The sequence below is a fragment of the Cydia amplana genome, chromosome 1 (assembly GCF_948474715.1).
Source record: "Cydia amplana chromosome 1, ilCydAmpl1.1, whole genome shotgun sequence".
Taxonomy (NCBI): domain Eukaryota; kingdom Metazoa; phylum Arthropoda; class Insecta; order Lepidoptera; family Tortricidae; genus Cydia; species Cydia amplana.
Genome location: NC_086069.1, coordinates 25,644,476 through 25,662,862, shown reverse-complemented (window position 1 = coordinate 25,662,862; position 18,387 = coordinate 25,644,476). Strand labels below are relative to the sequence as shown.

The window sequence follows — 18,387 nt, the reverse complement described above, 5'->3', positions numbered from 1 at the left end:
AGATATAAAAGCCCTTTCTCCCGTTCGTAAAAACAGATACTTATTTATATGTCGCTAAATTTATAGTCCAATAGCGCAAACAAAGGAACCGCGAGGTTTTTATTCCATTTCTTTATAAAGGAAGATGGAAGCAATTCCTGCGAGATTTATGGCCGGGGCTATAATAATTTCATCTGACCTGGGAAAAGTATCACGTACATGTAACACGACGTCACTCCTAAACGGCTAGCCACTGCGTGGTCGCGCAATAAATAAAAAAGACGATTTACCAAATCCCGACATGACCCGCCGGATTTATACAGAGTGTTCGAGACGCAAACTTTCCTTGAGGTCATCGGAATTCGCCCCTCGTACGGACGATTGAATGTTATGGGCCGCGAGGAGCTCTCCACTTCTGAGTTATGGCTTGTTACCCCTGACATGCTTACGGCTACTGATTTAATTCAATGACTACTTGGTTGCGGCACTAATCAGGTTTAGCTAGACTGTTTTTTAGTAGCGACATGAATATTTTGTTGTTCTATTTTTGTTTAGAATACTTAGTTAAAACTGTCGATAAAAAAAAACGGGCACTGCTGTGTTGCGCTGGCTTAAAATGCATTTTTAAGAGTAAACATTGGAAACTGCAATGCGTTAGGGGTTTTGGTGCATTTAAAATGTAATTGTGAAAACCATAATTGTACTTTCAGTTTGTTATTGAGCGAAAATGGAAAGAGTCTTGTTTTTAACAAAATTGGTACGGACACTAAAAGACCGATAAATTAATAACATTTTATTATAGGTTAGATGTTTAATTCATGACAGCAACCTAGTTAGTCATGGAATTTGCTATAGGTTATTTTAATTCATATCTGCTCAAAAATGTTCAAAACACATTTATTTAACTCGCTGAAACTAAATGTTAAATTTTTTACGATGTCTGAATAAACATACCTAATTATAAATAAGCTATGTTTATTTCCCTGTAGGTACATATTATCAGTTTAAAGTGCAATATAGGTCAATTAAATAATATTCGCAAACAGTTTAATTTATGGGATGACTAAAATGTAGTTTGAAATAAATTTACACATCGATATTCGTATTTTGTCAAAAATGAAATCTAAAATTAAATTAAAATCATAGCATATTAAATGAAGTAGAAATGTTTTAACCTCAATGAACGAATAAATTATGTTATAGGCGACTAAATAATATACATGTCGGCGACGGATGGTCCCGATGGCGGTGGGCGCGTGGGGGTAGTACCTAGATGTATTACTTCACAGCCAAAATAGTAGGTATGCTACCAACGCATGAAATAAACATTCAGACTCGTTACCCATACTAGTGCCTACTATATTTTAGTACTAAATAATCACAACGACCAATCACTATTCCAAAATTATTTAAATCAAAATAAAAAGATCACATGAAACCGTTCAAATCTTTATTTTACAAAAGTAAGCTTCTAATGGCACATAAGAAATCAAAATAACACTTGGAATAAAACACTTAGCTAAACGGTTAAACAACGTGAGAATCTATAAGCTTTCAGAATAATCCTTCAGGTGTAAGCCTTCAGGAACGTAGCGAATTAGGCACGAGCTTGGCTAACGTCCGATCTCTAGCGCGGTCCGATCAAGAAGACTGAAGCCAGTTCCAGCGGCGGAGCCAACGGCTCCCGCCTCCAATTCAAGTTGGTAAACCTGCCTGACCAGTCTACCAACATAACGACAAAAATGCCTGCTCGTGCCTACCTTCACTCAAGATACACATCTTGACGTTCCAAAGCCTTCTACCTGTCATTTTAGTTCAATAATACGCCAATAGATGGTGGCGTTACTCACTACGCAGCTTCATTATTTCGTTACAAGCAAATAATACATAGTCAAACATTGCTAATCGACTTTTACAGGCGTCTAATTATGAACTGTAATGCTGCAATACGTCTTTCTGGTGTCTCGCTCCGACACGGCCGTCCTGCGCTACACACGTCCTCGTGTGTGGGTGTATGCATTTGATTCTGTAACAAAATACTCAGCACAGTATCTCATCGCTCGGTCATTCCTGACCAACAATTTGGGTCTCACTCAAATTACTATTAAAATCAAACTTTGTTATCAATCAAACCAGAAAAAATAATTGTTCAAAATTACTTTAACAATCCTCAATTCTCTAGTCAAAAATAGTCCATCGAGCAACGACTAAATAAAAATAATCATCAGTAATCATCGCCGCTATCTAACGGATACACTCCAATAATCATCGCCTCCATCTGGCGGATACTCTCAAATTTATGTGAAAACAGAACATCAAAAACACAAATCACAACAGCTCTAATTCATTGCTCGACAGTATCACTAGTATCACTACTATTGTCGTCAAACTCGTCAATATCAATTTACGGGGAAATTATCTGGCATTAAAAAAAAATTAGTCATATGTGATCTAAATTTTTGTAAGACATCTTAAAATAAATAACATTCTGAATTGATAGTTCCAATTTTACTCGTATGAACACAGTACATAAACGGGAATTCATTTTTAACAAAACAACACCAGTCCTTCGGTGCATTGCCAGTCTTTCGGCAGATACCAGACCCTCGTCAGAAGTAACCATCTCAGCCGCGTAAGTGCTACTCCTCGCAAAGAGCATTCTGCACATAAAAAGCAGACCACGTGCACCTCTTACATGCTCCGGCACTTTTGATGCGGTCACTAAACAATACCCAGTCCATCGGGCATACTTTCAGTCCATCGAAAGCAAAACAGTATTGCCCAGTCCATCGGGCGTGCCTTCAGTCCATCGAAAGCAAAGCAGTATTGCCCAGTCCATCGGGCGTGCCTTCAGTATATCGAAAGCAAAACAGTAGTGCCCAGTCCATCGGGCGTAATTTCAGTCCTACAAAAGTACAAGCTTTCAGTCCGTCGAAAGCAAAACAATGTTAACAGTGAATTCCAAAAAAAGAAAATAAAAACAGGTCTTTAAATCATGTTACTCAGAACCATTGGTACTATCAGCGTCAACTGATCAACTGAAACTGAACATTACTGATCAAAATCACTAAAGATAGCTTTCTTCTTTAGCTTTAAAAACAAACTCGCTCAAGACTTCTATGCAGAAGTAAAACATCTCAAAATAATCCCAACGAAATGGGAACTGCTCACCAGCTTAATAAAGTATGATGCACGCGACCAAGTCAAAGGTGGTGGTGGTGAGGTCCAACCCAAGCACGGAGGCTGATCCTTTCCGCTTGCCGTTGCCGTTGCTGCGGCAGATTGCGAGAGACACGATGTGGTTCAACATAGCTGGCTGTTACTGAAATCATCATTTGCACGGTATCAGGTTTATCATGAATGCAGGCTAAACTCAAAAGGTTTATGAAATGCAAGGTAGCAGACACAAAAAAACATGTTTCCAATGTATACGGGACTTCAAAAATCTCAGAATAAAATTTAAACTTCAATGAGTGCGTTTTATTTAATTCCCTGAACAAACAAACACGTGTTCCAAATATAAGTAACACGGTAAATGGGCCAATACGAAAAGTGACAGCTTATTAGTTACGTTCGACTGTTATGCTTCGCCATTACACTCAAAATAAAATTCACTAATAAACAATTAGAACGAAACCTGTCCTTTTATTTCCAAATCTCCAGCACAGAAGATACTGCACAGCCGCCTCTGTATCACGGGCGCAATGGCGTCCGCAAGCTCGCTCGGCTCCGGCTGCAGGACACTGTAACATTAATTTTCATATGCGTAGCTCATGTTTCCATAGTATACACGATTTGTGATCTATCACGGCATTACGAGCAATAATTTGTCGCAATTTTATTAATTACTAAACATTACAGGGTAAAGATTACATAATGCTTGCATTGGCAAATCAGCAGGATCAATTTCTAACGGTGCATTGTATTTTTATGAAAAAAAATATTTTTTGAGGGTAGATGCACAAGTGAGCGATGAAATAATATCACGTCGCGACAGCCAATATTTGATTTTAATTAACAATATGGATTTCACATCAAAATAACTTAAGATCACTTAGATTTCAACGGATTTTAAAAATTAATTGTATTTTCAAATCAATTATTGAGGGTAGATTCACAAGTGAGCGATGAAATAATATCACGTCGCGATAGCTAATACTTGGTTTTGATTAACAGTATGGATTTCAAATCAAAATAACTCGAGATCGCCTCGGTCTAAATGGATTACAAAAATTAATTGTAAAGAAACGTGGCGATACCAGAGATGACGTCACGTCACGACCAGTCTGTTCGACCGCCCCAATCATAATTCGCAATTTCACAATAATTCTCCCCAAATAATGAATTACACTCACCATTCAATCAAGGTAAGACACGTGAGCTTACCATTACAAAGTGTCCAGATTATGGAATGTAGGTCACCAGAAATACACCACGCTCCCAGGTGGCTGTGTAAGCAATACATGAAACTCCGCATCTATCCCACTTGCTGATGTCGGCGACGGATGGTCCCGATGGCGGTGGGCGCGTGGGGGTAGTACCTAGATGTATTACTTCACAGCCAAAATAGTAGGTATGCTACCAACGCATGAAATAAACATTCAGACTCGTTACCCATACTAGTGCCTACTATATTTTAGTACTAAATAATCACAACGACCAATCACTATTCCAAAATTATTTAAATCAAAATAAAAAGATCACATGAAACCGTTCAAATCTTTATTTTACAAAAGTAAGCTTCTAATGGCACATAAGAAATCAAAATAACACTTGGAATAAAACACTTAGCTAAACGGTTAAACAACGTGAGAATCTATAAGCTTTCAGAATAATCCTTCAGGTGTAAGCCTTCAGGAACGTAGCGAATTAGGCACGAGCTTGGCTAACGTCCGATCTCTAGCGCGGTCCGATCAAGAAGACTGAAGCCAGTTCCAGCGGCGGAGCCAACGGCTCCCGCCTCCAATTCAAGTTGGTAAACCTGCCTGACCAGTCTACCAACATAACGACAAAAATGCCTGCTCGTGCCTACCTTCACTCAAGATACACATCTTGACGTTCCAAAGCCTTCTACCTGTCATTTTAGTTCAATAATACGCCAATAGATGGTGGCGTTACTCACTACGCAGCTTCATTATTTCGTTACAAGCAAATAATACATAGTCAAACATTGCTAATCGACTTTTACAGGCGTCTAATTATGAACTGTAATGCTGCAATACGTCTTTCTGGTGTCTCGCTCCGACATACATATTTTGGAGTTTAATAGGGTTCTGGGTTAGCTTGGCTATCACAGTCACAGAAAAGTAATAGTATTTCATATTAATGTCTAAACATGTACAGAAATATTTAAATAAAGGCATACATTCATACACTCGTAAAACAACAGTCTTCCCTCTTCGCTAGTAAGGTAATAAAACCAGCCAAGAGCACATTGGACCACGCTCAGTGCAGGGGTTCCGCAGACACTTTGGCTACTTAGGGCTCGCGGTCGAGTCCGTGTTTCGTTTACACGTTTCGAATACCCGTTTCCGAATAACACGTACACGGTTTTCTGGCCCGTTCCGCACGTGTAATTAAGAAACGTGTAATTAAGATCCGTTCCCACGGATAAACGGGTATTCGAAGAAACGGATCTTATTTACCCGTGGCTCCGGAGACGTCCTTGACGAGTAGCGAAGGAACGAACCGGCCTGTACTTAAGAGCTACAAATGAATAGACAAAAGATTCATGAGGAGTTTCTGTCATATTTAACCTTATTTCGTGGTTCATAGAGTCGAAATTCAATAAACGGTTTACAAAACCCTTTTCGGAGCAGGTAGTTTTTGCTTGCAATGTTGCAATATGAGTAGAAAATTAGAAATACATTAGGTATACCTACATGCTACTATCAAAATAGTATTTTATATAAGACTTCAAATACTAATACTTTATGGTTTATTATATAGCTTGATAGCAATAAATATAAAGTGCTAGTAATAAAAAATAAAAGCAATAAAGAGTATAAAGAGAAGACTGTACGATAAAAATTGGCCATGCATGATCTGGTAGGTATACATACCTACAATATTCTTACCAATTGCACATTATTAAACAGTTCTTATATTTTTAATAATCTGTAGATATAAGTCCTATAAGTATAATTATAATTAAAATTCAATCAATTGTCAATCATATTACTGATATTACCTACAATGTATGTGTGAGTTTTCTCGAATAGGTATATTTTATCGAATAAATATTCTGTCAATAAGAAATGTATAGGTATTTTTTAATCGTATTATTTTTTAACTTACGTAAGCCAGGCATCTAGGTATTAAGTATTATAGTAAACCATGTAAAAATTGATAAATAATCATGTGTACCTATCTGCCGCTGCATTTGTTACAATTTCTTGTGTAGACGTGTTCACCTTATCTTATTACACCGACATAAAGCTTATAATTGGTTGTGGCAGTTCTGATAATGGTTTGGGAACCTACTTGTTTTCGGCGATATCAGACAAAAGGGTATTGGAAAACAACACGTTCTAATGAATGGAACACCAGCGGCCGGCATTTATTACCTGAACACTCGTGTGAAAGTGACCCAAGTGAACATGAATGATTACCAATTTTGAGATCTATCTTAATGTTCTTACCAATATAATCGCTAGGTAACCAAGGTAGCATGGGTTTTTAAGGTTCTCGCGTGAAATCCGTTTCGAATGCCGCTTGTGTGTACTTTTTTTTGCGTCGTTGGCAGATTTGCTGTTTTCGCTCAGCAGTAAATTGATAATAATAAGAAATAACCACGAAGTAATTCATACTTATTTTCTTAATTGTTATTTTTAACTAATATAGGTAGTATTGTCTGCACATCTATTCTTCACGAAACTATATTACTTACACAATTATACATGTATAAAATGTATTTCTTTGATTGAAATATAATTATATTAATTATGTAATTAATAATGAATATGTTAGCTTAAAATCAATAATAGTAAAAAAAAACCGGCCAAGTGCGAGTCGGACTCGCGCACGGAGGGTTCCGCATCATCAACAAAAAATGGAGCAAAACAAGCAAAAAAAACAAGCAAAAAAACGGTCACCCATCCAAGTACTGGCCCCGCCCGACGTTGCTTAACTTCTGTCAAAAATCACGTTTGTTGTATGGGAGCCCCACTTAAATCTTTATTTTATTCTGTTTTTAGTATTTGTTGTTATAGCGGCAACAGAAATACGTCATCTGTGAAAATTTCAACTGTCTAGCTATCACGGTTCGTGAGATACAGCCTGGTGACAGACGGACGGACGGACGGACAGTGGAGTCTTAGTAATAGGGTCCCGTTTTTACCCTTTGGGTACGGAACCCTAATTAAGGTTTTAATTTAAACTAGGTACGAGTAGGTTTAAAATTAAAAATAGTAGACATTATAGGATAGGGACACCTACTTCGATTAATATATTGTATAGTTGGCTAAATATGTTATATCAATACAGTTACAAATAATTTAAAAAAAATCGTACGCCAAACGAGTTCATCTGAAGTCAACATTCAATATTAGACCTTACATACCCAGACCTAGAGCATTGATCGGCTCAACCTGTTTCGGATCCGTTCGGGCCGGTGTTAAGTACCCGTGTAAACGGAGATACGTATCTGAGAAACGTGTCTTGGGAACGTTTATTGGAGACGTATCCGGATCCCGGCGGTTCCGTGTAAACCGTGTTCTTAGCACCGCCGGGCTTAAGAACACGGGTATTCGTTTCGGCGTGTAACACGGATACCGGGAGCCCTAGCTACTACTATAAAAACAAACCGGCCAAGTGCGAGTCGGACTCGCGTTCCAAGGGTTCCGTACATTAAGTCCGACTCATGCTTGACTGCACATTTCTAATTGGTTTTCCTGTCATCTATATGTAAAGAACTATTTTGTGTATTTTTTTTTTCAAAATTTTAGACCCACTAATAGTTTCGGAGATAAAGGGTAGGGGGGGGGACTCCGGGGAATGATCGGACAGACAGACAGACAGATGCACGAATGATCCTATAAGGATTCCGTTTTTTCCTTTTGAGGTACGGAACCGGAAAGTATTCGATGATGGCAGATAATTTTGGTTCTTTGTTTCATTCGCTACTATTGATGCTGACTGTACATCGAAAAATTAAAAAGCCTAAACATATACGGGGAATAAAAACTAACAAAGAAACAATATCTAAAGTCGTGACTGTCTCGAAAAGATTGTACCCCTTTGCTGTCATGGCCAGGGCTCGCTTGATATAGCCAGTATAGCCACTTGAATGCAGCCGAGAATGCGCCACTTGGCATGATCGTTTTGAAAGGAAAATGGACTTCGTACTGCATCCACAAGTTTGGTCACGTCTAGATTGCGTTTGAGTTTGTGTCAGAGGAGGTTTTGGATTCTACTTGTTTAGGATTTAGGTTAATAATTTTCCTTTTATTCTGTATACATTACGAGTATATATATCAAGCAAAACTTAATACTATAAGTTGCAAAAAGTTAAGAATTAGATTTTATCAAACAGGTTCATAATATGTAAGAGCGTAATCTATAACTTCTTCTACATAAATAAAATAACTAAAGGATGACTCACGCTAGAACGATCCGAGCCCGGGACGAGGCTTCCGACACTTTTTATTCTATGACAGGTGATCGGTGATCACGTAATGCTTTCTATAGAAAACTGAAGTGTCGGGCGCCCCGGCCCGGGCCACCTTATTACTTTTCGTGATATTGGTATTGCAGCCATACAACTTGTCTGTCTTCAATCGTTATTATCGGCAACTCGGCTTTGACAGTTTCAAATTTTCAAAAGCCCATTGAAAATAACTGATAGCGATTGGCAATCACGGATTTAGCCACTGAAAATATAGAATTAAAACATCACGTACCTACTTGCGCGATTGCAAACGCTCACTCATAGCCATATCGCGTGGTTTGGTTTGCTAACCGTGCGAGACATACGAGTACTGTCAGCCACTGACCGTATCCGTATTCTATGCACATAGATGCTCACCCACTAGGTGAAACTTTCGATGACTTCAATGTTTAACGTTTTACACTACTGTTGATATTGTTTTACTCGCTGATGCCACTTTACTAAATTTTATGTTTAATAATTAGTCAAGACTAGTTTTCGTTAAGGCCCTTTGCGGAAACTAGTTTTGACTGAACTTTCCAGTTAAAACTAGGTTTAACTAATAGTGTGTTGTCTGTTTTACAGCAACATATACATCGTAATTAACCATTAGGTATTTAGATTAGCTTTTTTATTATATTGTTTTGACAATACATATACATCAATGAAACTTGAACGCTCACATTTACTATAACAAAGAAGCTATACCTCATCAACCCATACAGCGAAGAAATGCTGCCAGCATCTTTGGTACGATGCCGCGGGGGCCCTCAGTAATGCATTTTAGTATATAGGTATTTATTTTATTTTTAGGCATGTCATGTATTGTTGACATTGGATAATATTCAGAATAAAATAAACCCAAAATTTAATTTTGAAAAACTATGCCATACAATAAGTTCTGTTAACGTAAATATCATTGAGCAATCGAATGAAATCAAAGGATAACACCCTGTGCAAGAGCGCTTAAATCCCTTTTTTATGGAGGATCTATGTGAGGTATCTACGAGTGTGTAGCTCTCATTGTAGATAAGACCAATTTATACACCCGCCCCATGCGGACATTACGAGGAGGCGCGATAGCGGTCATATTTTGCGAGTGAAACAAAACGTGGCCGAAATGATAAAAATGTCCCGTTAAGTTTCAAGTGGCTACGGTTAGCCGTTTCAAATAGCAAATTAACCATTTCACCTGGTATAATTCGCCAAGAATCAGTTTTAATATAAATTCTATTATTATTTGTGATAATGGTTATAGACTTGCATATCTACTTCAAGCGCTAAAGCGTGTAGGTAACTGGTAGGTAAGTAATCTCTTACCGTAAAATGGGGTGAGTAGGTTTCGCGGGGACAGTTGGGTTATGAATGGGGAGAGAAGGTTTGAAAGGGGGGTGAGATGGTTTTTAGGGTTCCGTAGCCAAATGGCAAAAAACGGAACCCTTATAGATTCGTCATGTCTGTCTGTCTGTCCGTCTGTCTGTCCGTCCGTATGTCACAGCCACTTTTCTCCGAAACTATAAGAACTATACTGTTGAAACTTGGTAAGTAGATGTATTCTGTGAACCGCATTAAGATTTTCACACAAAAATAGAAAAAAAACAATAAATTTTTGGGGTTCCTCATACTTCGAACTGAAACTCAAAAAAATTTTTTTCATCAAACCCATACGTGTGGGGTATCTATGGATAGGTCTTCAAAAATGATATCGAGGTTTCTAAAATCATTTTTTTCTAAACTGAATAGTTTGCGCGAGAGACACTTCCAAAGTGGTAAAATGTGTCCCCCCCCCCTGTAACTTCTAAAATAAGAGAATGATAAAACTAAAAAAAATATATGATGTACATTACCATGTAAACTTTCACCGAAAATTGGTTTGAACGAGATCTAGTAAGTAGTTTTTTTTTTATACGTCATAAATCGCCTAAATACGGAACCCTTCATGGGCGAGTCCGACTCGCACTTGGCCGCTTTTTTTAAGGCTACTGCCACAAAAACAATGCATTCCAATTTAAATTGGAGCTATAGTAATACGCATAATAAAAAAAATCGATCCAACATTCTTCCAAAATCACCTTTGTATGAAAAGCCCTCTCATCCCAAATACGAGGCACTACGGGGTGAGGTGGGTTTTCCTCTTTATCGTCAAAGTTATGAAATGGAACTACCCAAAATAAGATAAAAACTAAAATACAAACGTCCGGAACACTTATTATATACACCATTCAGTTTGCATATGTAAAAATAAAATGTTATCGAGGTTTGAATGTCCGTTTTGCGCCTACTCACCCCATTTTACGGTACCTACACGCTTTAGCGCAATCCTTATTCTTTAATTAATCACATTGTTTATTAGTATTCCTAATAATCAGTACCGTGACTGATATTTTACTTCAATAGTTTGTTTGTCAGACATCGAATAATTACCTAAGTAGTTCTTTTTTAATTTAATTTTAATAAGATATTTCCGGAAAATGTTTTCTTCTATTCTTCAAACATACGGAACAAAGGTTTGACCGGTGATTAAAAAGTACATATACAAAATACACTTTCAGTTAGAAAATGAAGAAATGTAATTGAGAAGAATGACTTCTAATTTACTTCCAATTTATTTAACTCGTTGTAATGCGCCCGTATTAGCTTCTATTCACTTAAGAGGATCATTCCATTACATTTGACCGCTCGCACCAAACCCATTAAGCATGTATTTTATTGGAATCAATATGACGACGATATCTATTTTTAAATATCTCGTAACGTAAATTTTATAATATAATTTAACAATGTCAAAAGTCACAGTTACGTTAAATTTGGATATAAAAAATATTTAACACCAGAGTTTCATTAAAATAATTAAGAACTTCGAGGATATTCCCACTTAATTGAAATTACGTTCAGGGGAGAAATAATAAATTTATTTATTTTCTCCATCGGATAGTTATAAAAGGAAAATATAGGTACCTAGTTTTCCGTAATTTATGTATTGGATATCTGGATTATGATTTTTGTTTTTTTTATAAGACAGCCTTTGTACCTACCTAATATTAAAAAGATTAACAGAAGTTTCAGTCTTCGTTCATTTTTGATTTGGAATATTTCAGAAAATACTATATACTTAGTTACTGTTTATGAATACCTAATTGTTTTTTGTTCAATAATGCTATATAGTTACTGGTTATGAATAATGAAACTAAGTAACATAAACAGTGGTTATTGTGTATTTAAACTAACGGAAGGTGTATGTGATAAAGAAATTTGCATTCTGGTGCGGTTATTGTAACAACGCCCTTAACTAAGGCCTCATTAGACGGCGTGCGAACTCGCATGCGCTTTTAGTTATATTGCGGCCCATTGAGGTTACAACAATTCTGCCGACCGATCAAATAACGCAATCTAATGAAACTCGCATTCGAGTTCTCGCATCGTCTAAATCTTATACCTTTAAACGAGCAATTCTTGTATATTTATTTATTTATATGTACCTACCTATATATATTTTGAGGATCTCGGAAACGGTTCTAACGATTTCGGTGAAATTTGCTATATAGGGGTTTTCGGGGGTGAAAAGTCGATCTAGCTAGGTCTTATCTGTGGGAAAACGCGGATTTTTGAGTTTTTTATATTATCGAGCAGAGCTCGGCCAGATATTGAGCCCTAACGTTGATCACACGGGGAAAGTTGAAGCAACCCTCACGCAACATCCCGAGTACACTCGAGCCGCGAGCACCCCGAACTTCCTAGCTCTCTCAGACAGTTTTGCTTACGGTACTTACTAGTATTAAGTAGGTAGTTTAAACTAAGAAATCCTGAGTTGGAATATCGCAAACATCGCTACATAACGTTTTAACTTCTCCTTATTCGGTAGGTGCATGACTGGTGCTGCCCTCATTTTGTGGGTTTTTCTCCGTTAAATATTATGGAGTAAAATTAGTTCCAACGGCTGCCCCTACTGCCCCTAGAAGTATTAATATGCGACATTTATAAGATTACGTGTGTTTGTGACAATCAGCACTACTTCTCCCTCCACCACTGACTTCGCACTTTGCCAACCTTGTTTTATTCTATTGACTTTGATACTTGCTATCACAAAAATATTTGCAAATAAAAATCATGTTTCCATAAAAATGTGACTGGTGTTGCCACTGTGTTTCGCTTATAAGTACGTAGTACCAACTACCATTCAATTTAATTTCTAAAAAAAAAACGAAATACTTATAAATTCTTATAATCGGCCGACCGTCAAAATTCCAACTTATGTTACCTACTTACGGTAGACAGGTAACCTTGTTATACAGAATTATTATTTCGCAGATAGGCCCTAAAAGTAAATATACTCTCAAAAATAATCAAGTGGGTGTAGATTGCAGACGGCTCTTACTAAAATTAGCTTTTAAATTTCCTTATTGAAGTCGCACTTCACAGATTTTAATTAAAATTCAGGTCAAGATGGCCAGAGGGGGGTAGATTCCGAGGTTGTCTCTAATTTTAATAATAAGTTTAGGATGTCCCGCGGTGATGCTTTAGTTAATTCTCTGCTACAGGATATTGCTGTAAAAATATTATATTGATAAAACCACATCTATATTAAAATGGTTTTTTTTGCCGATATTTTGACGCTCTTTTGCACAATTAAGGGTACCATTTGACTCTTAATGGGTTAAAACTTAACTTAATATTACTAGCTTTAAGCTCTGCAATTACCTACATCAACATAATAAAATAATTGCAATGGTTAAGCTTTGTCTTTGCGAAAAAAGCCATTCTAAATTTGGCGAGATTCCTAGAAAACTAATTGAAAATTACGAGCAAGGATGCAACGAGTTGCATAAAAAATAATCAAGCGTGTGTGTCTGTAAGAGAAAGGATTTTTTTTTGTTTACTTATGATGAGTGAAAATCATAAATGCAATGCTTTCATATTTCTCGGTCTCATAGTTTCAATAGAAACTGAAACAAAGGTGTAAAATGAAAATAACATTCATAAACAAAATATGTAACAGAATTGCTAACTGTTTCAATATAAGAGTGCTTTTTATTTAAATAGGTACATTACAAATTTAAAGTTAAGATTAAAATTGCATAATTCCGTAAAAATAAATGCATGAGTTGTAAATGAAAGTACCCAAATCCCCATGCACGGGCATATAAAAATTAAGGAATTACCTCAATTCCTCACGGATCTCATCATCAGGAGCCCGTTTCTCAAAAGCTTGTAACTTGTAATACAAGCGGATGTCACTTTTTGACAGCTTTTGTTAGAAAGTGACCTCCACTTGTATTAAAAAAGTTACAAGCTTTTGAGAAACGGGCCCCAGGTCCTCAGACTCCGGTTATATACCACCAGTCCAATAAAATTGGAAGGCAAAGATCAGAATTATCGCTGCATATGGTTAAGAAACACATATCCAAACCTGAACAGACCGCCTATATTAAACTTGGTTTAAAAAAAGTTTTCATTATAGTCCTTGTGTACTTAAAACACCAATTTACAATGTGCATCAAGTAGCATTCAATAAATTCAGTCCACCAAAGAGCATCCTAGGCTTTCGTATTCGCAAGTGGATTACACTGTAATTGGTTGGATTTTCCGCCATCGTCCTAAATTAAGTTTGAATTATTGTCCAAATGGTTAGCAATTTAGATTTGACACGTTATTTATGGTAATTGCCTGCACGCTGTTATCCTAATGGACTTGAATCAAATTGATTCTAATCCTGCACCATGAATTTATCAATGCATTATCTTCTACGATTGATGTTTCAGATTCCATGCCTTAACAACTAATCTTATCATGGCAGAAAACGGAACAGGTTGGCCCAAAAATACTTTCACTTAGATTTTTTAAGGATATTTTCTTTACAAAACTCATTTAACTAAAACAAAACATACTTCAAAATATTTTCCTTTAACTTTGCAAATGTTTGTTAAAATTAGTAACTATATGCCGCAGTAAACATTTTTTGTCGATATTTTGGCTCTTCTTGTAATTTATTTAGATTTCAAATACTGACTTTTAGATACCTACTAAAATAAGTAAAGCGTTAGGAAAACTGCAACCCGACTATGCATTTTTTGCTCCTACGTTTGGAAGTCGGTTAGAATGTGGCCTGTGTCACCCGGGCCATAAAAACAAATCAGTTGATATCTTATAAACTGAAATAGATGTCATACATCCGGCCTTCACCACTGGAGGGCTTCGTCACTTTTTATTTAATATATGACATCTATTTTAGTTTATAATTTATATATAGTAGTGCGACTACTTAAGAAACACAAATCAAAAAAATTATCAAAATAATTTGATTTGTTCCCAAAGTTGTGTACAGTTGACATCTTGTTTGTTATAACCCTGCTTGCTCATCACATGTATTAAGTGCCCAAACCGAGATTCAAACACTTTTGCTTCCACGTTTTGCCCTTACACAAAAAATTCAAAATTTACAATAGCCTCCCAGGAGCCTCTACTAAAAACGTGAAAGTTAATCTCTAAAAAAAGAAGGTACGTCGTAGTTAAAACTCGTGCTCCAAATTATTATGTTAAAATGTTTTCCGAAAAAGGTTCCGAGTTAAATTGTTCCATTAAATCTTGTCCGTGGTCCGAGCAGTAATTAACCCCGGGTATTTATCATGTCCTGATATCCGGTAACAGACAGGGAAAACCAAGACCAAGTGGCGGAAATGGTTTTGTTAAATCAGGAAGGACATCGTTAGTCTTCTTGTTATGTCGCTAATCGACGACTTATTTTGTTAACGAATATAATATTCATCATTCATCAGGGCTTAATCGAAACCTCTATGAGATATGGTATAAATAAGAAAAATACCTGTTATTGTTTTCTCGCTAGTTGTTATTAGATATGAATAGTAAATATTATAATTAAGTAGTACAGGGTGAAAGATCGCTAAGCCATTGTGTTTCTTTTCAACAATTTTTAATTAACATTAATAATTGAAACTGTACGGACATGATGGTCGTTATTGTCTACGTGTCAGTGTGATAAAACGGTGTCCATCGCTTTCTGTCCCGTGGTGTTAAAAAGTGACAGTTATTTTATCACGTGGATAAAACCATCCATAATAGGCCGGCACTAGGGCTTCCAATACCGGGATCCCGGGATCCCGTCTTTTTAAACGCATTTTTCAATACCGGTATTTTTAAAGGCAATACCGGGATCCCGGTATTTAAAAAATGAGGGAAATGCTCAGTATAAACCCTTTAAATCCATTATATTCGGCTGTATCAAAAAGCTTACTAAACGTCAGACGCATCTAGAGTTGACCAAGAAAAGTCTGCAACGATTTTGATAGCACGCGCAGTGCAAGTGTTATATCAAACGTCAAACTTCTATGAAATTATGACGTACAAATAACACTTGCACTGCGTACTGCGTATGCTATCAAAATCGTTGCAGACTTTACTTGGTCTAACTCTAACTGGTCTCTAGCCCGCATTTTATTATTGAAACAAGATCGATGCCTATGCGTCAGATAAATATTTGGTGGTTGGTGGTGGATGAATCCTGAAGTTATGTGAGTGCTGAATATGATGATAGTGCCATTAACATTAACATAATTAGTTCTTATAATTTTATCAAAAAATAAAACGAAAGAGCAAGGATAACTGTAATAATGGCAAACCAATTTTGACGGAAATTTGAAAAAATGTTGTCTGGTTGGTTAAGTTGGACTACAAATGTGACTGGTGAAGTGAAGTCAACAAATTGGATAAAATTATTGCCAACCTGGAGTGTGAAATAAAATTATTTCAGATGGCGGCATTGATTTTTTATTGTTGTAATAGCTTTTAGGACATATCTGGTATTCCAGTGAGCCTTTCTAATTCCCCTTTTTAATAAAACTATATATTTTTAAGCGATTCATATCCAATACCGGGATCCCGGGATCCCGGTATTGATGAAGACAGTTTCGGTATTAATACCGGTATTGTGAGAAGTCCGGTATTTGGAAGCCCTAGCCGGCACACTATACAATATTTTCAGTGTTGCTAGAAATGGACGACAGACTACCTATTGATGTTATGCAGCAATGATGGAATTAAGTATTGCTGCTAGGTACCTATTAATTTTCCTGTGTGAATATTTGTCAGATGTTGTCTTGTACCTAATGTGCCAACATCATGTAATATAACTAATTTAAAAAAAATCTTACGTGCCTTTAAACGAATGGTTCCATAAATTAAATTTCCTCTATTCAATTTCTCTGAAGAGCCAGACCGATTATATAACGTTTAAAAAAAAAAATATCCAAGAAATTACTTTTTTATCGCGGCTGGCGATAAGAGGGTATAAGCAATTTGACGTTCCGAAGCGACGGCGCCTATCTCAAACTCCATCTAACGCTGCGGCCGCCTTGTGGTCTGCCGAGATTCTAGATTCAAATCATTTCTTCTGCATTGACCCTTTCTGGGTAAATTTACTAAATTGTTAATGTCATCTTCATACCCTGGGGTTAAGAGTACGGGCATGTAACCAAAAAATAGGTAAAATCTGATGTAAAAGCAGAAACACATTTGGAGCTTATTCCAGCACCCAAAACCTTGAATTACGATTATGAAACTTGGTTAAAATTACACACAGTCAAACAATTTAATTTCTTACCCATTATGTACTTTGTCACAGTGAGGTCTCTAGAGACTTTCATATTGGTTGTCACTGTGACAAGGTAAGAAATGGGTCGGATATTAAATTCTTCGACTGTACAATAAACGTCAAAATTCACAGAAACTTAAGTCCAAGCCAAGTTCAAAAACTGCAGCTGCTGAGCAAGTTGCTTAGTATTTATATTCAAAAGCGCTTACTTGACTTCAAGTTAACTACAATCCAAACTTTGAAAACTTACTCCTTGTGCCGCACTATCTATACTATACTTTAAGTTGATATCGCTGCTGGAGCTGGATTGATAAGTTTTAATCTAGATTAGTAAAAAAAAGTTATATCTAAAGATATATCATCTAAAGGTTCGTCATTCGTGTTTCAAAAATAAAAACCGGCCAAGTGCGAGTCGGACTCGCGCACGGAGGGTTCCGCACCATCAACAAAAAATAGAGCAAAACAAGCAAAAAAACGGTCACCCATCCAAGTACTGACCCCGCCCGACGTTGCTTAACTTCGGTCAAAAATCACGTTTGTTAAATTGTATGGGAGCCCCACTTAAATCTTTATTTTATTCTGTTTTTAGTATTTGTTGTTATAGCGGCAACAGAAATACATCATCTGTGAAAATTTCAACTGTCTAGCTATCACGACGGTTCGTGAGATACAGCCTGGTGACAGACGGACGGACGGACGGACAGCGGAGTCTTAGTAATAGGGTCCCGTTTTTACCCTTTGGGTACGGAACCCTAAAAATGAAAGATAAGGCTACTAGTGTTAAAAACTGACACTATGAAGAAACTGCTGCCAGCGTCGTCTATTCTCGTATTTATCGTAGCGGCACCTATTTTATAAGATACCGTAAAACCATCTTACTATGTATATAATAGTCATAAAGATCCCAACTATGGTCAAATTAACTGTAATATCGTTCCGGTGCGACTATTATTTGAATGTTGGTATTCTATGGCAAAATAAGTATATTTATATTTATGAATGGAAGAAAAACCTAACACAAAACCTAAAATAACATTGGTATTGGTACCTATATTTTGAAAATAGTTCAATAGCTCATGAAATAGCTTTAGCTTTGCCATAATATTCGGAACTCATATCCTGTAGTTATTTGGTGTGGATCACACGTGATTTACCT

General features: G+C 36.7%; 1 protein-coding gene across 1 annotated transcript in view; it reads left to right on the top strand.

The window, feature by feature from the left end:
* Positions 1-17,571, top strand: part of LOC134651525 (large ribosomal subunit protein mL38) — a 253,231-nt gene extending 235,660 nt beyond the window's left edge. Inside the window, exon 6 of the mRNA XM_063506638.1 lies at positions 17,558-17,571. The gene's annotated coding sequence lies outside the window, so the exon portion shown is untranslated. The remainder of the gene's footprint in view (positions 1-17,557) is intronic.
* The last annotated feature ends 816 nt before the right edge of the window (positions 17,572-18,387 follow it).